The sequence below is a fragment of the Gopherus evgoodei genome, chromosome 24 (assembly GCF_007399415.2).
Source record: "Gopherus evgoodei ecotype Sinaloan lineage chromosome 24, rGopEvg1_v1.p, whole genome shotgun sequence".
Taxonomy (NCBI): Eukaryota; Metazoa; Chordata; order Testudines; family Testudinidae; genus Gopherus; species Gopherus evgoodei.
The window spans coordinates 10,733,122-10,749,664 of record NC_044345.1 but is presented as its reverse complement, the minus strand read 5'-3'; the positions used below and the strand labels follow the sequence as shown (position 1 = coordinate 10,749,664).

General features: G+C 46.8%; 1 pseudogene; it reads right to left on the bottom strand.

Annotated features, from left to right (window-relative positions):
- The window catches only part of LOC115639629, a 34,030-nt pseudogene that overhangs the window by 3,898 nt on the left and 13,589 nt on the right, over window positions 1-16,543 (bottom strand).

Below are 16,543 nucleotides of genomic sequence, written 5' to 3'. Positions count from 1 at the left end.
CTTCATGAATTTCTTTTCCAATCCTTTAAGCATTCTCATGACTCTTCTCTGCCCCATCAGCCATTCCAGTATTTTGCCCAGAAACCAAGTTACGCTGACAAACCTATAATTATTTGAGTCATCCCTCTTTTAAAAATTGGCACAACATTAGCTTTCTTCCTATCCTTTGGAACTTCCCTAGTGTTCCAGGATATATTGAAATTCAACCTTAACAGTCCAGCAATCTGCTCAGCCAGTCTTTTAAAACTCTCAGGGGCAAGTTATGGATGATTTAATAATGTCTGACTTTAGTAGCTATTAAAACTGATTCAGTTTTTCCAGTGAGAATTTGTGTAGACAAACTCTTTGTATCATTTCTGTTCTCAAAGCTGTTTGCAGGTTCTCCCAAAGTACAGTGATCTCTGAATGTAATTAACATGGCCTTTACTTCCTGTTCCAAGCAATTCATTAAAATATTAAATAAAATTCCAGTCCACAGAGTAAACCACAAAGTGCCTCCTCATAACTTTATAATTGGCCATTTATCATTACCCTTCCACCCACTTTCATGCTATATACTGTCATTTGCAATACACTGTATCAAATGCTTTACTAAAATCCTGGTTCATTATATCTACTGCATTCCTTTCATATTGATATTTGTTCAACTAATTTTGAGGGTATAGGGAAAATCCAGTATGTTATTGCAAATCTGTGAAAAATTATGCTTCTCAGCTTATGAGTGACATGCCCCTCAATGTTTTATAAGACAAGAGGAGTTTGTATCTTAACTATTCTGAATTTGGACATTCAGAATTAACAAATTGTAGAATTACTTACAGCAATCATTTATCTCAGTACTGAAATGCAATCACCTCTGCAGTGGAGTACAGAAGCTGTATAACAGCGCACAGCAACATCACATTACAGTTTAGAGCCATTAGTGAAGACTTTTCTAACAAACTAAAACAACAGAGTATCAGAGGGTAGCCGTGTTAGTCTGGATCTGTAAAAGCAGCAAAGAATCCTGTGGCACCTTATAGACTAACAGACGTTTTGGAGCATGAGCTTTCGTGGGTGAATACCCACTTCCTCAGATGCATGTAATGGAAATATCCAGGGGCAGGTATATATATGTGTGCTAGCAAGCAAGCTAGAGATAACGAAGTCAGTTCAATCAGGGAGGATGAGGCCCTGTTCTAGCAGTTGAGGTGTGAAAACCAAGAGAGGAGAGACTGGTTCTGTAATTGGCAAGCCATTCACAGTCTTTGTTCAATCCTGAGCTGATGGTGTCAAATTTGCAGATGAACTGAAGCTCAGCAGTTTCTCTTTGAAGTCTGGTCCTGAAGTTTTTTTGCTGCAGGATGGCCACCTTAAGGTCTGCTATAGTGTGGCCAGGGAGGTTGAAGTGCTCTCCTACAGGTTTTTGTATATTGCCATTCCTAATGTCTGATTTGTGTCCATTTATCCTTTTCCGTAGAGACTGTCCAGTTTGGCCGATGTACATAGCAGAGGGGCATTGCTGGCATATGATGGCGTATATTACATTGGTGGATGTGCAGGTGAATGAACCAGTGATGGTGTGGCTGATCTGGTTAGGTCCTGTGATGGTGTCGCTGGTGTAGATATGTGGGCAGAGTTGGCATCGAGGTTTGTTGCATGGATTGGTTCCTGAGCTAGAGTTATTATGGTGTGGTGTGCAGTTACTGGTGAGAATATGTTTCAGGTTGGCAGGTTGTCTGTGGGCAAGGATTGGCCTGCCACCCAAGGCCTGTGAAAGTGTGGGATCATTGTCCAGGATGGGTTGTAGATCCTTGATGATGCGTTGGAGGGGTTTTAGCTGGGGGCTGTATGTGATGGCCAGTGGAGTCCTGTTGGTTTCTCTCTTGGGTTTGTCTTGCAGTAGGAGGCTTCTGGGTACACGTCTGGCTCTGTTGATCTGTTTCCTTATTTCCTCATGCGGGTATTGTAGTTTTGAGAATGCTTGGTGGAGATTTTGTAGGTGTTGGTCTCTGTCTGAGGGGTTAGAGCAGATGCGGTTGTACCTCAGTGCTTGGCTGTAGACAATGGATCGTGTGATGTGCCCGGGATGGAAGCTGGAGGCATGAAGGTAGGCATAGCGGTCGGTGGGTTTTCGATATAGGGTGGTGGTAATGTGACCATCACTTATTTGCACCGTGGTGTCAAGAAAGTGGACCTCCCGTGTAGATTGGTCCAGGTTGAGGTTGATGGTGGGGTGGAAGCTGTTGAAATCATGGTGGAATTTTTCCAGAGTCTCCTTCCCATGGGTCCAGATGATGAAGATGTCATCAATGTAGCGTAGATAGAGAAGGGGTGTGAGTGGACGAGAGCTGAGGAAGCGTTGTTCCAGGTCGGCCATGAAGATATTGGCATATTGTGGGGCCATGCGGGTGCCCATAGCAGTGCCACTGATCTGGAGATATATATTGTCATCAAATTTGAAATAGTTGTGTGTAAGTATAAAGGCACAGAGCTCAGCAGCCAGTTGTGCTGTGGCATCATCATGGATAGTGTTCCTGACAGCTTGTATTCCATCTGTGTGTGGGATGTTTGTGTAGAGAGCCTCTACATCCATGGTGGCTAGGATGGTGTTTTCTGGGAGGTCACCAATGCATTGTAGTTTCCTCAGGAAATCAGTGGTGTCACGGAGATAGCTGGGAGTGTTGGTGGCATAGGGTCTGAGTAGAGAGTCCATATATCCAGACAGTCCTTCAGTGAGAGTGCCAATGCCCGAGATGATGGGGCGTCCAGGATTTCCGGGTTTGTGGATCTTGGGTAGTAGATAGAATAACCCTGGTCGGGGCTCTAGGGGTATGTTGATTTCTTCTGGTGTTAGTGTAGGGAGTGTCCTGAGTAGATGCTGTAGTTTCTTAGTGTATTCCTCAGTGGGATCTGAGGGAAGTGGCCTGTAGAATTTGGTATTGGAGAGTTGTCTGGCTGCCTCCTTTTGATAGTCAGACCTGTTCATGATGACAACGGCACCTCCTTTATCAGCCTCTTTGATGATAATGTCAGGGTGGTTTCTGAGGCTGTGGATGGCATTGCGTTCTGCACGACTTAGGTTGTGAGGCAAGCGATGTTGTTGTTCCACGATTTCTGCCTGTCGTGACTGTGAATGGCTTGCCAATTACAGAACCAGTTTCTCCTCTCTTGGTTTTCACACCTCAACTGCTAGAACAGGGCCTCATCCTCCCTGATTGAACTGACCTCGTTATCTCTAGCTTGCTTGCTAGCACACATATATATACCTGCCCCTGGGTATTTCCATTACATGCATCTGAGGAAGTGGGTATTCACCCACGAAAGCTCATGCTCCAAAACGTCTGTTAGTCTATAAGGTGCCACAGGATTCTTTGCTGCTAAAACAACAGAGGGAATTTATGGAAACAGAGTTCAATAAATCCAATTAGAATTTTGACCAGGTCATGAGATTTGATACTTCTAATCTTGTGAAGGTTGCCATGGGAACTTTAATGGTCACAAGCACTCAGGAGGGACCTGAGTTTTGTCTGTTAGTAGCATTGCCCTTGCTGGGATATTGGTTGAGCAGTGACTGAAAGGGAAGAGTGCCATGCCACACAGAACGTGATCATCCCTACTTCATGCAGCATGCCAGCTTTACCTGGGAAGTCACTCATCAGGTCCAACGCTACTTAGCTTTTTGAAGATAGGACAAGGCCCCAGAACAAGACAGTACAACTGCAGGCATATCTCTTATTTGGAAATTAAAGACACTGAATTACTATGAGGACGGACAGAAAACAAGCATGAAGTTACCTCAGGTCTTCTAGCCTACAGTTTGGATGCTTTAGTACAGAGCAAATATTCTTCATTGCCTCATCCTTCAAATCGTTGTCTGAAAGGCTTAGGGGGAAATGAACAGAGAGAATTACAAGCTTGGACACAGAGACACATTGTGTTAGCTTCAAAGCTGAAATCCTGGGCTGAGCTTTCTCTTCAGTCCCTTGGAGCTGTACTGTTTACTAAGACAGCATGGAGCTATGGATAAGGCACGAGACTGACAAGCAGGACTTCTGGGATCCACCCTAGCTCTGTTACAAATGAAAAAGTGCAATTCGCACATGCTTAGTAGGGACTGGTAGAGCTTAACAGCTAAAATCTCCCAAGCTCCCATCCTCACTGAGCATGCTCCAGCCTCTCACCGCTCCTAGTGCTGCCCAGACAGCTCATACACCATCCCCTCAGAGCAAAACGGAGCATGTTTTCAGCTGCTCCAGGCTGGAGTGGAGCAAAAACCCAGAACTCAGAGCAAGGAACCACCCCTCAATGTCCCCCTTGTCTCCTCTGCTGGGGCTCAGGCTGCACAGAGGAGGAGGGTGCCTGATTTGAATGCAGAAAAGACAAGAACCAGACCAGGGTGAAGGAAAGAAGCAGACGGGGACAAGGAGTATGGTGAGACTGGGACTGGAGTGGGGAGAGGAACTGGCACTGGGAGTTGTCGGGGAGACTGGCACTGGCTGAGCAAGGAGACTGGGAGCTGGTGGGGGATAGGATAGATTGGGACTGATTGCTGGGCAAAGAAACTAGACAAGGAGCTGGGGACATCTGGGGCAGGACAGTAACTGAGTTTGAATGAGGAGCCTATAGAGGGAAACTGGAACTGGAAACCAGTGTGGGCAGAGACAGCTCAGACAAGGAGCTGGGCATCGGGAACTGGGACTGGCTGGACAAGGAGACTGGGACTGGGAAGTAAAGCCTGAGTAGTGGCGCCTGGGACTGGGGAGGCAAGGAGAATGGAACTGGAACAAGAACCACGGATAGAGTAGAGACCTGACCTGACTCTGACAGGTTGGAGGAAAACGGCAAAAGAGTCTGTGCCCACTAGAGCACACTCCCCTCCAAAGTCTGGAATGGACCACAAGATTCCCGCGTCTAACCATTCCTCGGTTGTCAGCAAATAGCCGTAAAATCCAGTGGCAAGGTGTCTCATCCTCCTGAGAAGCCACACAGAGGGTGACAACCTACTACTGCTATCAGTTACTCAGTTAGGTCAAGTGGCAGAGGTCTGCGCAGTGGATCGAGATCTTGCTAATAGCCTATGTGGTCGTCAGTAAGAGGCCACACAATGGGATTTCGGGGGGGGGGGCAGTCTGTTTGCTTTTTCTAAAACCTAGGAAATTACACGCACACAAAACACAAACCTAAGTTAAAAGAACATTATTAAGGTTGCAAAGTCAAGCACTCAAAAGTTAGGAAATGCCAGAATTCAAGGTTGACTGTGTAATCATAATTAGCCCTGTATGCATATTCATTATGCTAGCCTGGGTTTGGTTGTATGTTACCTAATGGTGTAACCTCTGTATCAGTAACACTGTTGTCTACCTGACAGCCCTGCTGAGGCCACTGACACGTCAAGTCCCTGATATTTTAAACTCTACACATGACTTCTTTTCCTACCTCAGTTCTCTGACTTTGTGCAGCTCAGCTCTGAGTCGTTCCAGGCCCTCGTTCTGGATGAAGCAGGAATCTAGGGTTAGGCGCTGTATTTCTTCACAGCATCTCAGAACATAAGAAAGGACCGTGCAATCCACCGGCATGAGGTATAACTCTGAGAAGTCCAGGTGGGTATCTTTCCCCCCACATCACACACAAGTTGTTTGTTCCGGGATTCAAACAGCAAATTCAATACATTCATCAGTCTCCTCTTCCCTTCAGGATCGTCTCTGCTCTGCAGCTCCTCACAGTTCATCTCACCGAGCCACCCAATAACTCTGTGAGTTGCCTCGGCAGAGAACTTCCCCACGTATTCCTCTAGGGACCTCCTGGTTGCAGGATGGGAGAGCCCAGCCAGGAAGCGAGAGAAGATCTCATAGTCACCTTCCCTACAGGACCTGGATTTAGCCATTGTGTTTCTGAACTTGTCCTTGTAATCTAGGTAATGCACGAGGGCAGCAAAGAACTCCTGGATGGTGAGGTGAAGGAAGGAGTAGGTCACCTGGGAAGTGCCCTCAGCTTGAGGGTTCTCCACCAAGAAGCCAGTGAGGAATGGAGAAAACTCCACATTGGCAACCTGTAAGTGATGCGGCTGAAAGACAAGTGTGCAATCTGTGACGCCATATTCAGCCAACCATCCGACACTTATCAATGTATCTCGCATCCTCTGAGGCTCTGGCCACTCCTGCGTGTGATTGGCCATAATATGGGTGACGTAGCTGACAAAGAGCTGGGTCACTGTTTTGGGTGCAGGCTGTTGTCTCCCTGCCTTGGCAGTGAAGCAGGGTTTCAGGGCCGTGCATGTGATCCAGCAGTAAGACGGGTTGTAGCACAACGTGTACAGAACCTGACTGTCCCTCACATACGCAAAGGCCTCTCTGGAGACTCGCTCATCTCCAAAGAACATGGAAAAGTATTTTTCCCTTTCCTTGGAGAGGAAGCCCACGATACTGGCCACTCTATGGAAGACTCCAGCCTCAACTTGCTGGGGCGGCTGGTGAGCAGCACAGAACATCCCTTCAGCAGAGTCTGTTTCAGCAGGCTGGCGATAATCACAGTAATTGGCTTCACATCCCCTGGAGTCATACACAGCTCATGGGCTTCTCCGCTCCTTAATTTCAAATCTGTTTTGCTCTCATCCAAGCCATCAAAGATGAAAAGCAGCTTTTCAGGGTCTTCCAGGACTCTAGAAAGCTTGTCCCGGAGGTGTGGATATGTTTGACTGAGCAGAAATTCTAGACTCATCTTTTCCTCATTCACATCCCGGAACTTGAAGAAGAAAACAAAGGCAAATTTCTGGTAGTGCTTCCCCGTTGCCCAGTCAAAGATAAACTTCTGCACCAGGGTTGTCTTGCCCACGCCGGCTACTCCGCTCACTATCACAGACAGGGGGAGACGGTGGGATCGAAAGCACCAGCGGAAGAGTTGGTTAGGGGTGATGCACTCCAGCTCAGCCTTTATTCTCCTCTGGAGGCGATATTCATTCAGCTCCCCAGCTGCTGCTAGGGCCTCGTACTCCTGGTGTGTCTGCTTCTTGAACTGATGGGCTGAGATGACCTTGAGCTCCACATAGCGGTTAGTGATGGGGAAAGTCTGCCCTTCAGATTGCCCTGGGGTCTTGTTTTCCTTCATCCTCTCTGTGAGATCATGGAATTTGGCTTTGTGCTCTACCTGACAAGCTGAAAGGGAGAAATACAGTTATTTTCCCTCTTCCTCATCTCATCACTGTTTATTTTATGGGTTAGTAAATGGAGGTTTGATAGAAAAACTTCTCCTCTAATTGTACTCTGATCAGACAATATGGTGAGGGGATTAGGTGGATGGATGCTCTGGACTCACTTGTTTGTTTCATCTCCTCTCTCCTCTGCTGGGCCTGATCATGAATAGTTCTGCTGGAACTCACCCTGAGTATGACAGGGCACTGCTACACTACCTGGTCTGGCTCATGTAATCCAGTAGGGAACAGAAACTTACCAGGATCCTTGCACTTGAGCAGAGGGACAGAGGCAAAGCAGAGATTCCCCAGAGACAATTTGGATACCCAGAAAAGAGTTTAAATTCTCAATAATTCTCACTTCCTTTTCTTAGCTAATAAAGCTTTAGTTTACTACAGAACTGGCTATCACTGTTGTCTCTGGCCTAAGATCTAGGTATCAGTTGATCTGGGGTAAGTGACTGGTGTCTTGGAACTGGCAGTAACCTGATGTGGTGTGATTTCTGGTTTAAGTGACCTTTTATCACAAAGTTCAGCTTGTCTGGGTGGAGAGTCTAAGGGGACTGCCTGTGACTGTGGTAAGACTGGGATAGTGATCCAGGAGTTCACATTTGTCACTGACTTGGTGAAATCTAATAATAAAACACACCATCAGTGTGGGGTCTCTGCCCTGTTTTCTGACAGTCTGCCCTGAGGTGCACACTCACAGTTATGAGCCACTTCAGACAGCATGACAGGGTTTGCCCCGTCCTAGTGCTTCCTGGGACACAAAACCCAAGGGAGCAGGCAGGAGGTAGGGCTATGGTCTATACTGCACATCAGAGCTGGTTGGGCACACGGGTATACACTGCATCCCTTGGAGAGGAGAAGCAGAAGACATGCTCCTCCCGCAGGGTGTGGAACTCCAAGAGGAACTGTGCCTCACTGAAGCACAACACCTCTCAGAGCTCTCACTGGGGCCAGCAGTCTCCACACTGCCCCCAAAGCAGGCCTGTGCTGAAGCCCTTCTTGGCTTGACAAGAGACAGCGTTGGCAGAGTTAAGTGCTGTTCAGTTCCCTCACGGTACCTTTCAGTTCTGGGTCGAGGGTGTGTCCCGATTCATTCAGGAGAATTTCCTGTAACAGATTGTGACCTAAACAGAGAGACAGAGACAGACTGCGCTGTTAGCTGGCATGGAAGAGTGTACCCAATGCTTCGTATGTTAACAGCTTGAATAGATCCAGTCCATCTCTGAATTCCCCCTGTGGGGCTCCATGTTTTGAATATCAGGACCTGTAGGCTAATGAGGTCTCAGCAACATCACACCCAAAGAACCATTGTGTTGCCTTCCCCTACTACTGGCTGCTCTATCTGGTACCTCATATTCCCCTGTATTCCCCCATCCATCTCCTTCCTGCTCCCCACATTCCTCTGCCTCTGTGATGGAGTGCTGGGCAGCAGCAGATGGACCAGAATTTCAATCACTGGATCGCCAATCCAATCACCCCAGACTAAACCTGGGGGGCAAAGCTGTGCATAACTGATAGATTGGAGATGGGCTGGATTAGCCCAGAAGTAAAAAAGGCCCAGGAAGGGAGTGCTCGAGGGGCAAAGGGGGAAGAGGGTAACTAGCCTGTGGATAGAGGGGAAGCGGTGGATATGGTATATTTTGACTTTACTAAGGCTTTTAATATTGTCTTACATGACCTCAAAAACAAACTAAGGAAATACAACCTAGTTGGTGCTACTATAAAGTGGGTGCATAACTGGTTGGAAAACCATTCCCAGAGAGTAGTTATTGGTGGTTCACAGTCATGCAGGAAGGACATAGCAAGTGGGGTCCCACAGGGATCAGTTCTGGATCTGGTTCTGTTCAATATCTTCATCAATGATTTAGATAAAGGCATAGAGTACACATAAAGTTTGTGGATGATGCTAAGCTGGGAGGGGTTGCAAGTGCTTTGGAGGATAGAATTAAAATTCATACTGATCTGGACAAAGTGGAGAAATGGTCTGAAGTAAATAGGATTAAATTCAATAAGGACAAATGCAAAGTGCTCCACTTAGGAAGGAACAATCAGTTGCACAGATACAAAATGGGGAATGGCTGCCTAGGAAGGAGTAGGGCAGAAAGGATCAGGGGTCATAGTATATCACAAGCTTAATATGAGCCAAAAGAGTAACATTGTTGCAAAAAAAGTAAACATCGTTCTTGGATGTATTAGCAGGAGTGTTGTAAGTAAGACACAAGTAGTAATTCTTCCATTCTACTCTGCGCTGATTAAGCCTCAGCTGGAGTATTAGGAAAGATGTGGACACATTGGAGGAAGTCCAGAGAAGAGCAACAAAAATTATTAAAGGTCTAGAAAACATGACCTATGACGAAAGATTGAAAAAATTGAGTGTGTTTAGTCTGGAGAACTAAACAGGGGACATGATAACAGTTTTCAGGTACATAAAAGGTTGTTACAAGGTGGAGGGAAAAGAATTGTTCTTCTTAATCTCTGAGGATATGTCAAGAAGCAATGGGCTTAAATTACAGCAAGGGTGGTTTAGGTTGGACATTAGGAAAAACTTCCTGTCAAGGTGTATAAGCACTGGAATAAATTACCTTGGGAGGCTGTGGAATCTCCATCACTGGAGATTTTTATGAGCAGGTTAGAGAAATACCTTTCAGGGATGGTCTAGATTATACCTAGTCCTGCTTTGAGTGCAGGGGACTGGACTAGAAGATTTCTCGAGATCCCTTCCAGTTCTACGATTCTATGATTCTATTAATTGAGAGCTACTCTGAAAATATGTTCCTAAAGTCTATATCAAGGCAGAGTTGACAAACAGGTTTTCTGTCAGATCACAGATGTTTATTCACCTGTCCACATATAAATTAAACATTGTAAGCCAAGACAATAGAAGCTCCATTTACATATGAAGTCAACAGGGTGGCAGCTCACCAAAGAATAAATTATGGGGGTTGTCCTGACTCTAGGGACAAACAATAAACTTTGGGAGATATAAGAAGTCAAGCAAGTAATTGGGCAGTGTGATTGCTGTGATGTGTTATTCCATATTCTTTATGAAAATATGCTTATGATAGGAATATGACGATAACTGAGATATACTCTATGCTGTTCCTTGGGGACAGCAGACCTGGCATCACTGAGAGTGCTCAGTGGAGGACAGTCTGGACACTCCAGAAGGATGCTTCAAAGAGACTCAGGAACTGGGGTGCACCTAGTGTTAGCCTGCAAGGCAATGTAAGGGCTGGCATAGCCTAGAGGCGATTGCTAGGGTGGCAACAGGCTGGTGGTGTCAGGGAGCTGACACCCAGCTAAGCACAAGCAAGACTCCCTCACGCTGGAGGCAGGGGGGTGATTACAGTCCTGGGTACCTCAAGAGCCATCACATATGGATCTTGGCATACATGCCCAGATAGCTGTGTCACAGCCAGCTTTGGCACCAGTGCGGACACAGGGCATGACAGCATCGTAATGTGGTCACACTAACTGGGATTGTTTAGTCTGCAGAAGAGAAGAATGAGGGGGGGATTTGATAGCTGCTTTCAACTACCTAAAAGGGGGTTCCACACAGGATGGATCTAAACTGTTCTCAGTGGTACCTGATGACAGAACAAGGAGTAATGGTCTCAAGTTGCAGTGGGGGAGGTTTAGATTGGATATTAGGAAACACTATTTCACTAGGAGGGAAGTGAAGCACTGGAATGGGTTACCTAGGGAAGTGGTGGAATCTCCTTCCTTAGGGTTTTTTTTTAAGGTCAGGCTTGACAAAGCCCTGGCTGGGATGATTTAGTTGGGAATTGGTCCTGCTTTGAGCAGGGGGTTGGACTAGATGACCTTCTGAGGTCCCTTCCAACCCTGATATTCTGTGATTCTATGTCAGTGATTTTCAAACTTCTGTACTGGTGACCTCTTTCAAATAGCAAGCCTCTGAGTCTGACCCCTACTTATAAATTAAAAACAAACTTTTATACATTTAACACCATATTAAATGCTGGATACAAAGCAGGGTTTGGGGCGGAAGCTGACAGCTCGTGACCCCCCAACGTAATGGAGTCAGGACCATCTGAGGGGTCCCGACCCCCAATTTGAGAACCCCTGCAGGGTGAGTTGGGCTACCACAGGTTAAATTTCCCCATGCTTAGCGTGCAGTGAAGACATAGCTTAGGATTAATTCACTAACCCCACAGAACTCAGCCCTGATCTGAGGGCTTGACAAGGAAGAGCTTGTGAAGAACATAGATTCCCATGGATTTCCCCAGTTGACTTGTTCCCCACTCTGTGCAATGGGTACGTTACCATTCTGAATTATTTCATCCAGCATCCCATGGAGATTGGGGTGAGCCCACCTGCTCTGCAGAGCAAACAGACACTCCCAGAGACCCAGCCTCGTGGCAGAGCTCACAGTGAAAATATCACGCACTAGCTTCTCTGCGGCACTAGTTGAGTCATGGTTCTTCTCCCAGTCACTGTAATCCTAAAACACAGAGGGACACAAGGATGGAAAAATCAGGAACAGCCTGCAGTGGCAATGAGGATGGGGAAGCTTCTATAAAGTAATCAGAAGAGTGACATAGAATCAAGGTTATGGAGGACAGAAAGGGACTTAGATAGATCATCTAGTACAATCTTTGGCACTGACACAGGGATCAGTATTATCTAAACCATCCCTAAGAGGTGTTTGTCTAACCTGTTCTTAAACACCTCCAATGATGAAGATTCCACAACCTCCCTAGGTAATTTGTTCCAGTGCTTAACCACTCTGACAGTTAGGAAGTTTTTCCTAATGTCCAACCTAAACTGCCCTTGCTGCAGTTTAAGCCCCTGTTTCTTGTCCTATCCTCAGTGGTTAAGGAGAACAGTTTGTCACCTTCCTCTTTACAACAACCTTTTACATACTTGAAGACTGTTATCATGTTCCCCCGCAGTCTTCTCTTCTCCAGACTAAACAAACCCTTTTTAAAAAATCTTTCCGAGTAGGTCATACTTTCTAGACCTTTAATTATTTTTGTTGCTCTCCTCTTGACTGTCTCCAATTTGTCCACATCTTTCCCAACGAGTGGTAGCCAGAACTGGACCCAGTATTCCACTTGAGGCCTTATCAGGGGTCCATAACATCCTTTGGCCAAGGGCTACTTCCTTAAAGTGACCATCTGGACAGTTGGGCCATGATTATAAGAGCAACAAAAGGCTCTGTCATAGCAGAGCGACTTGGTGGTGGAGTAAAGGCTGCATGTGGCACTGATAGACCATCCCCAGCTCTCATTCCCCAAATCAACCGAGACTGGGGACACTGAAGCATTTCCATTGCTAGGAGAGGTGTGAGGCAGGGGTCCTACTCTTACAGAGCCCCCTAGTGGCCTCCTCAGGAATTATAATTAATGGAACAGAATTAATGGATTGTTTCTCTTTCAGAAAACACTCTTGCATGCAGAGACAGAGCCGACCCATTCCTGCTGTAGTTGAAAGGGAGCTTGAGACACAAGGCCTTGTATCAGAGCTCAGTATAAGGCCTGAGGCCTGAACTAAAGTTGTGGTCAAGCCTTCCTAATATAAAGCAAAGTTAGCAAGATACAGGCTGAGCGCAGAAGTTAGGCTCTGCCTGCGCACAGGCTCATGTTAGGATATACATATTCAGGCCTGTCTGCAAAGGCCTATACTTTAAGAATTTAGGTGTATTTTTATCACTTAGTTAGTTATAGAGGTATAAAAGAAAGAATCAAAATCACAGTCTGCCGGTGTAATGGCCTTTTCTCACTGTGACAATCTAAGGCCCTGTTCTTAGGCCTTTGGCTAAGCAGCAGAGGCAGCCATAAGCTGGGAAGTGAACGGTCACATCCTCACATTCCAAACTAGTCACATTGAAATCTGGGGCTGTTAGAAAGGTGATCTGATTTATCACCTCTAGAGAAAGGGAAGAGGCTAAAAGATTTAAGGCAAACTTAGTTTGACAGCATCCTGTCTGGCAAGAACTCACTTCTCAATAGCTGGGGTGTAAAATCCTCATTTCTGTATTGTTCTATCACTGTAGTCTCCACTTGCCTATTGTTTGTCTGTATAATTTCTGTCTGGTTCTGTGATTATTCCTGTCTGCTGTATAATTAATTTTGTTGGGCGTAAACCAATTAAGATGGTAGGATATAATTGGTTAAATAATCATGTTACAATATGTTAGTGTAAGCAGAGTCAGGATCAGCTCTACCCTGACATCTGGTGGTGAATTATGGGAACTGTGGAAAGAATTTCAGGAAGTGTGAAATCTCAGGTATTTGCATGGGCACACCCAGCATAGCCCAATGCAGCCTGGGATGGTTATTTTGACAGCTCTGGGATCCCCAATTTCTTTATTATTGGGGCAGGATAAATAAAGTGTTGCCACCTGATTATGTGAATGAGGAACTAGGAGACTGCTTTATGACAGAGATGTCTCAATATAAATTAAGTGACACTTGCTAGACAAGGGACATGGGTTCCAAAACCCAGTGAATTGAGAGAGGGTGGGGACTGGTGTGTGTGTGTGTGCGCCTGCCTGCCTGGGCCCCTTTTGAGGGCCTGGAACACCAATTGCACATCCTTCTCTCTCCACTGTAAAAGAGTAGCGCTAATTTTGATTCTATTAGGAGTCCATCTAGAGACTGCTGAGCTGAATTCATGTTCGGCCAGTGGTGCACCAGCACCAAGGCTCCCCTACTAATAGCTGAAATCGCTGAAAGAGCTGAGCTGAGATCACTGAGTGCTGTGTTAACTAGTGGGGGAGCCTGAAGACCTATTGTTAAGCGGCTGGCAGAGTGGAGCAGTTTGCAGTGTGTTGGAGCAGCCCATGGCATAATGAGTGGAGTGAAGCGGTTTGCAGGGACGGCTGGAGGAGCGGCACAGCTGATGTAGTGGAGCTGGTTGTGGTGAAGGCTGCAGCAGAACTCCATGGAGAGGCGGAGCAGTTGGCCCTGGCCCACGTAAGGTGCTCCTTAACACCTTGTGTGGACTCCCCCCCCCTCCATTTCCACCCAGGCTGGGGGAGAAAAACTCTGCAGATAAACTTTTGAATTCTGGGGTGGCACTGACCAGAGACTTTCGGGTTGTTGGACTTTGGGGTGATTGGACTTAAGACCCTAAGGGGGAAACGACATTGCCAAACATACTTGGAGGTGGGTTTTTGCTTATGGTTTGTGTTATAATCCTGTTTGTGGTATTTCTCCAATGGGATGCCACATTGTTTCCTTCCTTTATTAAAAGAATTTTGCTAAACTCAGACTCTGTGCTTGCGAGAGGGGAAGTATTGCCTCCTAGAGGCGCCCAGGAGGGTGTGGTATGTAAGTGTCCCAGGTCACTGGCTGGGGGCTCGAGCCGGTTATGCATTGTGTTATTGAAACGGAACCCCTGGATACTGAACCCGGCCCTTGTTGCTGCCAACTCAGAGGGGCAGAAGGGTTACATTAGGATTGGTTAATTAAATTTAAAAAATGATTGGTTAATATATAGCTAAGCAGAACTCAAGTTTTACTATATAGTCTGCAGTCAATCAGGGAGTAAGGGGGGGAATGGGAACAGGGAATGGGAACAGGGACACAGGCAAGGCTCTGTGGTGTCAGGGCTGGGAAGGGAGACTCTGAGGAAGGAAACTGGAATCATGCTTGCTGGAATTGTTTGCACCTTCGGACTTCGGGTATTGTTGCTCTCTGTTCATGCAAGAAGGACCAGGGAAGTGAGAGGGTAAAGGAATAAGCCCTCTAACAGCTCACAGAATCTGGCAAGAACAGGGCTGGTTTTCCTGAGCAGTGCTAGGCACAGGACACTCACGCAAACACAGTCCAGAAGGGTGGCACCAGAACACCCTGATACGAAGGATGATACAAATACTCCTCAAAGCTGATACAAGGAAACACTGAATCCCAGTGTGATGGACAGAAATGTTTTGATCAAACCAACAAGTACAAGGTAATGGGTGGTAATAAACCACCTTAGGGGGCAGTAACTAACTTTGTGAGAGGGATAATATGCAGCTTGTTTGTATCGGTGTGTAAAGAGGTATCTCAGAGGCAGGGGCGGCTCCAGGTACCAGCGCAGCCAGCACGTGCCTAGGACGGCAAGCCGCAGGGGGGCAGCCTACCAGTTGCTCTGAGGGCGCCAGTCAGGCAGTCAGGCAGACTTTCTGCGGGAGGTCCACCGGTCCCGCGATTTCGGCGGCAATTCAGCAGTGAGTAGGCCGAAGGCGCAGAACCAGCAGATTACCCGCAGAACTACCATTGAATCCGCGTGATCGGCGGACCTCCAGCAGAAACGCCACCGAAGGCTGTCTGACTGCCGTGCTTGGGGCGGCAAAAAATATAGAGCCGCCCCTGTTCAGAGGGAGTGTCTTTGGCTGGCCTGGGGGAGTGTCACAGGCACACATGTCGTAAGTATACCTGTAGCAAGTATAGGGCAGCAGTGCTATGCTTTGTCGGCAATAAACCTGGCCAGGTGCCTTCACTTCTAACGGGTCTGTGCTTATTGGGCCATTCAATTGGAGCCTGCTGTATGGTCTAGCTGGCCAGGGCCATTGCAGCACGCAGAGAGAGCACACACACAGCCAACATCTGACCACAGCTGCCAATAGTAGGGGGTGGGGGAAGGAGTAGAGTGAGGGCAGCTGGCTTCAGCAGTGTTACTGAGCATGCTTAGTCCGTATGAGCATGCTCAGAACAAGTCAAGCAGAAGTTCCTGAAGCCTGTTATTATCATAGAATATCAGGGTTGGAAGGGACCTCAGGAGGTCATCTAGTCCAACTCTCTGCTCAAAGCAGGACCAATCCCCAACTAAATCATCCCAGCCAGGGCTTTGTCAAACCTGACCTTAAAACCTTTAAGGAAGGAGCTTCTACCACCTTCTTAACCCATTCCGTAACCCATTCCAGTACTTCACCACTCTCCTAGGGAAAAAGTTTTTCCTAATATCCAACCTAAACCTCCCCCACTGCAATTTGAGACTGTACTCCTTGTTTTGTCATCTACTACCACTGAGGACAGCCAAGCTCCATCCTTTTTGGAACCCCACTGCAGGTAGTTGAAGGCTGCTATCAAATCCCCCCTTGTTCTTCTTTTCTGCAGACTAAATAATCCCAGTTCCCTCAGCCTCTTCTCATAAGTCATGTGCTCCAGCCTTCTAATCATTTCTGTTGCCCTCCGCTGGACTCTTCCCAATTTTTCCACATCCTTCTTGTAGAGTGGGGCCCAAAACTGGACACAGTACTCCAGATGGCACCTCAGCAATGCCGAATAGAGGGGAATGATCACGTCCCTCAATCTGCTGGCAATGCTCCTACTTATATAGCCCAAAATGCCTACTTAGCAATGAGGGCACACCATTGACTCATATCCAGCTTCTCGTCCACTGTAATCCCTAGGT